This window comes from Lepeophtheirus salmonis, chromosome 1 (assembly GCF_016086655.4).
Source record: "Lepeophtheirus salmonis chromosome 1, UVic_Lsal_1.4, whole genome shotgun sequence".
NCBI classification, from domain to species: Eukaryota; Metazoa; Arthropoda; class Copepoda; order Siphonostomatoida; family Caligidae; genus Lepeophtheirus; species Lepeophtheirus salmonis.
The window spans coordinates 1,175,872-1,185,000 of record NC_052131.2 but is presented as its reverse complement, the minus strand read 5'-3'; the positions used below and the strand labels follow the sequence as shown (position 1 = coordinate 1,185,000).

At 31.0% G+C, this 9,129-nt stretch overlaps 2 long non-coding RNA genes across 2 annotated transcripts; both read left to right on the top strand.

Moving 5' to 3' along the window:
- The first annotated feature begins 4,521 nt into the window (after positions 1 to 4,521).
- LOC139904897 (uncharacterized) lies at positions 4,522 to 7,022 on the top strand. The gene is made up of 2 exons (XR_011779157.1): positions 4,522 to 6,138; positions 6,201 to 7,022. It is a non-coding gene; the product is annotated as an uncharacterized lncRNA (long non-coding RNA).
- A 381-nt stretch (positions 7,023 to 7,403) lies between these two features.
- On the top strand, positions 7,404 to 8,961 carry LOC139907167 (uncharacterized). The gene is made up of 3 exons (XR_011783595.1): positions 7,404 to 8,031; positions 8,084 to 8,223; positions 8,286 to 8,961. It is a non-coding gene; the product is annotated as an uncharacterized lncRNA (long non-coding RNA).
- Positions 8,962 to 9,129: the final 168 nt, after the last annotated feature.

Here is a 9,129-nt window from a genome sequence, read left to right as displayed (position 1 = left end):
TATTAAATTATCTTAACAATGTTCACTATTTCAATGTAATAATAAATACGTCATACTTTGTAATAATTAATATCCCTATATAAAACCGTGCCTCGTACAAATTGAAATTAAGTAAACACTAATTATATTTGAAATATTGAAATCCCTTACTCATCGTGAATGGATCTCTTCAATTTGGCAATCTTGGAATATCTATCGTAAGGAAGGAGTCGAATCGGCTCTCTTGAGTATCTTTCTTCAATTTCCTTTGTCTGGCTTTGATCCTATCTATTGGAGAATATATTTGAAGAGTTTCCGTATTTTCGTCGGATCAAAAATACAGGCCCTGATTTTTGGAGTTGTAAGTTAAGTTGTATCTGGATTTACAAATAACGAAGAACTGGCTGAATGGTCTCAAATGGGGTCGTAGCTTCAAATGGTGTGCTAGGAGTTTGTCATTCACTCATCTGTTTCTTTGGGTGTACACTTGGGTATGTTCCATAAATTCGAACATGAAGATGTTGATTTTTTATAGATAATTTTAAGTATTTTTAGTCTATTTAAAGTATGATAGGATGAAAACAGATTTTATTTCTATTAATAATTAGTAAATTTATTTCTGAGTAAAATGTATTTTGTATATATGTATAATTTACATTTGTCGTTCATAATTTATTGAATCCATTTGTAATATTAATAGCTTCTATGTTGTATCATTTATCATCATTAATTTGTTTGATTTTCTATGTCCAACTTTCTACTAAAATTTATAATTAATATTTTTTTTAATAGATAATCGTTATTTCAGTTGTTTTCCTCAATTTTTACAGATACATTATTTACTTAATGTCACAAATATAAATCAAGTAATCTACTGCAATGGCTAAAGTGTTAGCTATAAGTGTTTGATTACTCAGTGTATGACATATCATAGTAGCGACTTTAAGGAAAGAAATTTAAAGAGATCTCTTTGTTAATAGATCTATAATGTAGAAATATGTGTGTGTTTTTTATGAGTTTCACGAAGTAAATCATGTATTCCTGAATTTGAAAATTTCGACTACTTTTTATATTAGTTAGTTGTTCTAGTATTACTCGAAATATAGAAGATTATCATTTCTAATACCGGAATCACGTGATATTCCATCCTCGAAAACCATAACTTTAATCAATAGTACCAAATGTCTCACTCCCCCATTTTCCTCGCACTCATGAGTCACGGATGAGTAGTGCTGGGCATACGAACGAGCACTAGGAAAGGGCGGGAATGAAACATATATTAAAAGTTTATTTTAAAAAATCAGCTGCCTATGATGTTATGATTTTGGATGATAGAATATAACGTGATTTTGCTCTAAAAATGATATTCTTCTTTTCATTAGCAACTTTTATGTCTATCATGTTAATTAGATATGGACGATCCAAAAAGACCCATCAATAATGCTGTCATTCATCCTTCCCCATTGTCCTTAGTTTCATCAACAGCTATGAAAATATCCTTGTATCAAATTTTCCTTTTAATTTTAAAGATTACGACCTTGCTAATAACCTTCATTAATCTATGCAGATTCATTCTACTAAGGACGGTTCTACTGACATATTTCTTTATAAATTTTGAGATATTGGAGTTCCTCACGCTAAAAAAAAGGTATATTACATGAAACAGACATCTTTATGAGGGCATTGTTAAAGCTAGAATGCCAGAATCATCATGAATCAGATGTTGTTTGTATGCACTAATATTCTTGATGTGGGAAGAGGACATTAAGTCTCGTTGGACTCTGGATGGGGGACTATAAGTGTACTTACAACGACATATTTTTGTTTTTATAAATTTATTGTTGTTATTAAACATGTGGTTTTTCTTCTTTTTTGTTCACTACGTCGTGGGGTTAACTCTTCTCTCTGAAGTAAGTATTCTCGCCTATCTTAGGGTGCATTTATTTTTAAAATTCATTATAATATATACATAAATGAATTTAACGTGCATGGAAAACTGCCCCGTGGAAAATTGTCATTTGAAGTGAAGATTGCCATGGATAATATTATTGCAATATAGGAGGAGGGGGGGGGGAATAAATTGCTAAGGGGTTCTTAAAATATAGTTGAACACTCTCCTCCCTCGGATTGGTCAAAGTCTAGGGGGTAGAATGGGATTGTTAAAAACCACCGTCAATACATCCAATGAACCCGTCTAACACCACAACCTAGTTCAAGGCATGAGCTATTTATCCTCCCCCCCCCCTTATCAATCCTCTCGATCCATTTATTAGAAGATTGGACTGAATTTCAAAAAATGCAATGAAATTGTATTGCAGTAATATTACTCATACTTGAATGAACTCCCTCAGGGGATGCAACAAACGAATAAGTTTAGATATTTGTCATAAATAATATTAAACGAATTTATAATGTGTTATTATTCATCATGAAGGTTGATCAAAATACGGGCAATTTTCTCCCTGGAAATTTTCCTCCATGGCAATCTTCCACTGGCAATTTTCCCATGCCAGCTTTCATAGTACCGAATTTAAATATAATTACATAATTTATCTTTAATAATTATATTTTAAATGTAGAAGGTCCTCCTATTTATAGCAGTAACTCAATTTCTCTTCGAAATCATCTAACAGGCAGCTGATATTAAAAAGCCTCTTGATTCATTTATACCATATGTCTTGATCCCGCCTTCTCCTCGCGCTCTTACGCAAATCTCATCTATACTGATGAGCGAGGGAGTACTTTAGTTCCTACAGCACTACTTGACTGAGCCTTAGCTATACACACTCGATGCTACAATTAAGACGCCCTCGAGATTTATTAAATATGACTACATATTATTATTTCTTCCACCATAAATGACTGTTTTTCATTCCAATATATATATATACGGATAAACTTTGGTTTATTATTCAGGGGGTTGTATCATTTTCCCTCAAGATGGCATTATTTTAAGTTGCTTTGTTTACAAGCTAATATAAGTAAACAACCCTTGGTGATCATGCCCGACTCATAGGGGAGAAAACAGAAGAGGGGTTTCTCCTAGAGAATACATAGGGTGGCGTTACCTTTCTAACACAAAAAAAAGTGTATTTTTTGTCAGCTATTTTGTCTGTTTTTCATTACTTAAATGGGGGAAATCAATTTGGCGTCATTTATATTTAATGTAGATGAATTTTTAATATTTCACTCCGTTTTTTTTTTTTTTTTTTTTTTTTTTTTTTTAATACGTTGTTGCCTTGTTTAATCGCACCATCCGCAGGAAAGAAAATAAGTCACCTCAAGATAGCCTTCAAAACCAAGGAGGAGGTGTAATAGGGGGGGGGGGATGATAAATGGTATAATGATCGTTATTGCATTTATTGATTCAGTATTTTGTAAAGTTTCGAACCAATCTGTCGATGCAAAGTATATAAATTTCAACCCAACATTAGCACCTTCAATTTTTATTACTGCACAATATGAAAGTACCTTGTCTTATTCTTTATTCTTTTTTCAAATGCACGAATTCAAAAGTAACGTTCGCACACTATTGTATTCTGCAATTCCTGAAATTTCATTCAATTTTCTATATGTTTAAGAAAATTGTGTTGTTTTATTGAAATATCATATTACAGAATGCAATTTTACAATTAAGAATTTTTTTTTAAACCGAGTTTTCTTAGGAACCCTTAGTTGTAAAGCTTTAAAAACCAGTTTATCATATTCAGCAGACAATTTTGTATAAGTTTAGTTTACAAAGCGTTGAAAATATCCTCCAAGTACAGCCGTCGTGTAGCGATCATTGTCACCCTCATCATTGATCATTGGGCCGTACGCCCAAAGAGATCATCGACTTTCTCAAGTTATCCTTTACCACCGTGTACAAAGTCGCGTAGTAGTTCAAAGAGTGTGGAGGGATGGGAAGACCAGCAAGGAAGAAGGCGGATCGATCTGCGTACAAAATTGGCTTTCAAACAATTTGGAGATGTTCTGGTCTCAGGAAATGTGCCCCCCCCCCCTAGCTCCTGGGACTGCAATCCTTTGGACTATTTCGTGTAGGGCGTTTTAGAGAGGGGGTCCAACAAGTATGTTTACAACAATTTGGCTTTTCTGAGAGCCTCCATTATTGAGGCTGTGAACAATATGAATAAAAATCCCCTGATCAAGGCGTGCAGCAGATTCCGCGCTAGGTTGGAGGCCGTACTTGAGGCTGAGGGTGGTCGGATTGAATAAATAAGGCTCATGGAGGGTCTTTACGTTTGTATATAAATGGATTTGTAAATACCTTTACTGATTTAAGAAATAAAAAGGTTTATGTCCTTGTCTCGAAAATTCTTAATTGTAAAACTATACCCTGTAGATAACAGGTTTTGGTGTATATTATAACATAAACAGTAGGAAAAAAGGCGTGAACTTTCTTAATATTGAAGTTAAAGACATGATTTTGCTATCAAAATGTATTTTTTACCATTATTTATTCAATGAAACAGGTTTAAAAGGAAAATTATGAATTTGATTTTTTTGTAACAAACCTACAGTCTAACAGATCCTTAAGAGGGAGTTTGTCATCCAATATACAATGGTCAATGTATTTATTGTAAATGGTATTATACCTCTTATCCAGGTAAATATAAATGTTGTATTGTCAACAACAGGTGGAGTTAGAAGAGATCCTTGGTCTAGATGCAATGTTTTTTTAAAGGTTTGAGATAAAACATAATTAATGAATCATAGTTTTATATGAAGTTTATTAGTAACATAAATCAATGAAACAATTGATTATGAAAATTAAATAGTAGTACGATTATGAAGACAAAAATTACTAGAAACCGTGACCATCATCGAAGAAGGCAATGAAACGAAGAATGGTATAGCATTATTCACCAGGTTATACTGATTATTAAAAAAACTATCACTATCTCAGACTTTTTTCACTAATGCTTTACTAACTTTTAAGACAATAATTATTATTTGTAGAAAACCATGTTTTAATAATATATACTGTACAAAGTTCTAAATAAAACCCTGACATTGATTGAATGTAAACATCACAATATTTGGCAAATTCAAAAAATGTTTGTTCAAATTAAATGCAAAATATGCATATTGTTACTGCAATACTTCACTAAAATGTATGCAATTTTTCAACGTTACTAAATTTTGATAAGATTTGGAATGAACATAACATTTGAAATTTGTATAATGTCTTTACATAAAAAGGAATTCCTAAATTAATAAACCAATCGTTTACATTTATATGAGCAAATTTAATAGAAATACAAGGTTATACTATAAGTAAGGGTGATAATTTTGGTAAGAATAGAAAAGCGTGCGAGCAGAAGAGAAGAAATACTTATGGCATCATTGATTAAATAATATAAATCTTCTTCTATCAATCAAGAACGTCATCATTCCCGCCTTTATTATTCAATATTAAAATAATATTAAATGGTGATAGTCGATAGAGAACTGAATAAAATGCCTAAAATAACGTCGCCTTCTGTCTGGATTTCTGAAAATGGAGGACCAGGAATTTGGGAATTACTTACCAGATGAGAAACAGATGGTTTGTCAGATTTGTCGAAATAAATGTGCCTTTGGTCTCCTATCTAGAATTACACGCCACTCATTATTCTCATCTCATATCAAAAGAATGGATATTCATCTAAAAAATCAAGTTAATGATGAATACATCAAGTCAGACTTTAACTCTGATCTCATAAAGATGCTTATTGCATGTAATATAACCTTATCAATTGCTAATCATCTATGTTCAAAAAATTTATGGAGAAACACACGGGTAAACCTATCCCTTCCCGAGGAGCCATCATTAAATTAATGGAGGATGTTGGTACTGATGTCATTTATAGAAATACATATAAAAATGTTTTGAGTCTTCCACACCAAATGACGATCAAGTTATCAGTAAAAAGTATAAAATATTTACTAATTTCGAAATGAAACTGAATTTTGTACTATCTAACAGTAAGTATTCAATCTTTTTTTAAATCTAACCCTAAAATATGATTCTATTTTAGCTAAACATATCAAGAATTATGATACACAACTCATTAAATAGTAAAAACAACTGCTTAAATGGTCACAACAACGGGGTAGTAGCTTTGGATGGTTCGCAACTAGTTTGTCTGATATTATTTTGTTCGCTTAAAGACTTGGGTATGATCATTAGGTTTTCCAATATTACATAGTCAATAAATATTACTTTTTTATCACTTAAGGCTTAGCTATGGTTGATAGGCTCCAAGAAATGGTGTTCAGAAAACTCATAAAAGGCAAAAACAACTGCTTAAATGGTCACAACAACGGGGGTAGTTGCATTGGGTGTAGCATTATAATTACCAATTGTGTATATATGTTATTATATAAGCATAAATAGCGGAGAAAAAAATCTTTTTTGATGCTCTTAATAAGGAGTAATATCGCCGGACATTACTACATAATTAGCTTTTGCTCTAAATCTTTACGATGTCATGTTAAAAAACTACAATAAGTCAAGAATGGTTGCCTGAACTGCCTTATCAGTTAAATTTGACTGCATGGATTAACTTTTCTTTTTTTAGATAAATATGAAATAAATGAAAGTGGGATTCTAAAAGCTGTTCTTACTAAGATTGGAAGAAGATATGGATTGAAATCTAACATTATTTTATGATTTACTTTATTATTAATAATTATTAAAATCTCATCGGTAGAAATATATCTATCCTGTGCACAATTGTATATGCAACTTGCACATAAGGAAAAAAGGTGATGGTCTTTTTGATTAAACTCCACGTCTGGCTTGTATTTTGCAACCTCAAGTTATGACATATTGAACTGAATTCTGATGTTAGAACAAGAAGATATTATTTGGATCAATCTATTATTTCAATATTCTGTATTTATAATTTATTGTTATTATTAGTTATATGATTCTAATTGTTTAATTTTGTATATTTAACTTAAATGTATGATGGTTTATTTTTTAGTATGTAGATTGTATTTAATTTAAGCCTTCTATTTTAAATTTGGAACTTCAAATATATTTCGAAATACTCTTATTTTGTCGTTTTATTAGTTATTTTTCTGAGAATATGGTTCACAATAAATTACTATTTCATGGAGTGTGACGTTTCCAAATCTACTGTAACGGATAAAAATCGTCTAAGTCAATTATACGTAGTATATCTTTATTAAACATTTTGCTAATAAATACTTTCGTTACACCCTCAAAAATCATAATAAAGCAGGCAACTGATAAATACTGATGTGATTATCAGTGATAATCACATCAGTATTTTAAACAATGACACCATATGTCTTTCTCCCCCCTGTCTCCTCGCACGCGTTTTTCTCTACAATATTATCAACTATAACTATAAGTAAGGGTGATAATTTTGGTAAGAATAGAAAAGCGTGGGAGGAGAAGAAAAGAAATACTTATGGCATCATTGATTAAATAATATACATCTTCTTCTATCAATCATGAACGTTATCATTTCCGCCTTTATTATTCAATATTAATATAATAGTATTAGATGGGGATAGTCGATAGAGAACTGAATAAAATGCCTAAAATAACGTCGCCTTATGTCTGGATTTCTGAAAATGGAGGCCTAGGAATTTGGAAAATACTTACAGGATGAGAAACAGATGGTTTGTCGGATTTGTCGATATAAATGTGCCTTTAGTCCCCTGTCTAGAATTACACGTCACTCATTATCCTCATCTCATAACAAGAGTATGGATATTCATCTATAAAATCAATTTAACGATGAATACATCAAGTCAGACTTTAACTTTGATCTCACAACGATGCTTATTGCATGTAATATAACCTTATCCATTGCTAATCATCTACGTTCAAAAAATTTATGGAGAAATACAAGGGTAAACATATCCCTTCCCGAGGAACCATCATTAAATTAATGGAGGATGTTGTTACTGATGTCATTTATAGAAATACATATAAAAATGTTTTGAGTCATCCACACCAAATGACGATCAAGTTATCAGTAAAAAGTATTTACGAATATCGAAATGGAACTCTGAATTTTGTACTATCTCACAGTAAGTATTCAATTTTTTTTAAATCTAACAATAAAATATGATTCTATTTTAGCTAAACATATCAAGAATTATGATACACAACTCAGTAAAGGGCAAAAACAACTGCTTAAATGGTCACAACAACGGGGGTAGTAGCTTTGGATGGTTTGCAACTAGTTTGTCTGAGACTACTTACTTCGCTTTAAGACTTGGGTATGATAATTAGGTTTTCCAATATTACATAGTCAATAAATATTACTTTTTTATCACTTAAGGCTTAGCAATGGTTGATGGGCTCCAAGAAATGGTGTTCAGAAAACTCATAAAAGGCAAAAACAACTGTTTAAATGGTCACAACAACGAGGGTAGTTACATTGGGTGTTGCATTATAATTAACAATTGTGTATATCCTTCATCATAATAGTATGTTGTTATATAAGCATATCTTTTTTGATGCTCTGAATAGGGAGTAATATCGCCGGACATTACAACATAATTAGCTTTTACTCTAAATCTTTACGATGAATTTATTTCTAACATTTTTTTATTAATATATTTATTGTCTAATTTTATGATTTTGACATTTACTTTATTATTAATAATTAGTTAGATCTCATCGGTAGAGATATATCTATCCTGTGCACAATTGTATATAGCAACTTCCACATGAAGAAGAGGGGTGATTATCTTTTTGATTAAACTCCACGTCTCGCTTGTGTATTGCAACCTAAAGTTATGACATATTTAACTGAATTCCGATGTTAGAACAAGAAAAAATTATCTGGATCAATCTATTATTTCAATATTCTGTATTTATAATTTATTATTATTAATAGTTATATGATTTTAATTGTTTAATTTTGTATATTTAACTTAAATGTTTAATGGTTTATTTTTTAGTATGTAGATTATATTTAATTAAAGCCTTCTTTTTTAAACTTTGAGCTTCAAATATATTTCAAATACTCTACTTTGTCGTTTCATTAGCTATTATTCTGAGAATAAGGTTCATAATGAATTACAATTTCATGGAGTGTGACGTTTTGAAATCTAATGTAACGGATAAAAAACGTCGAAGTCAATTATACGTAGTATATCTTCATTAAACATTTTGCTAAT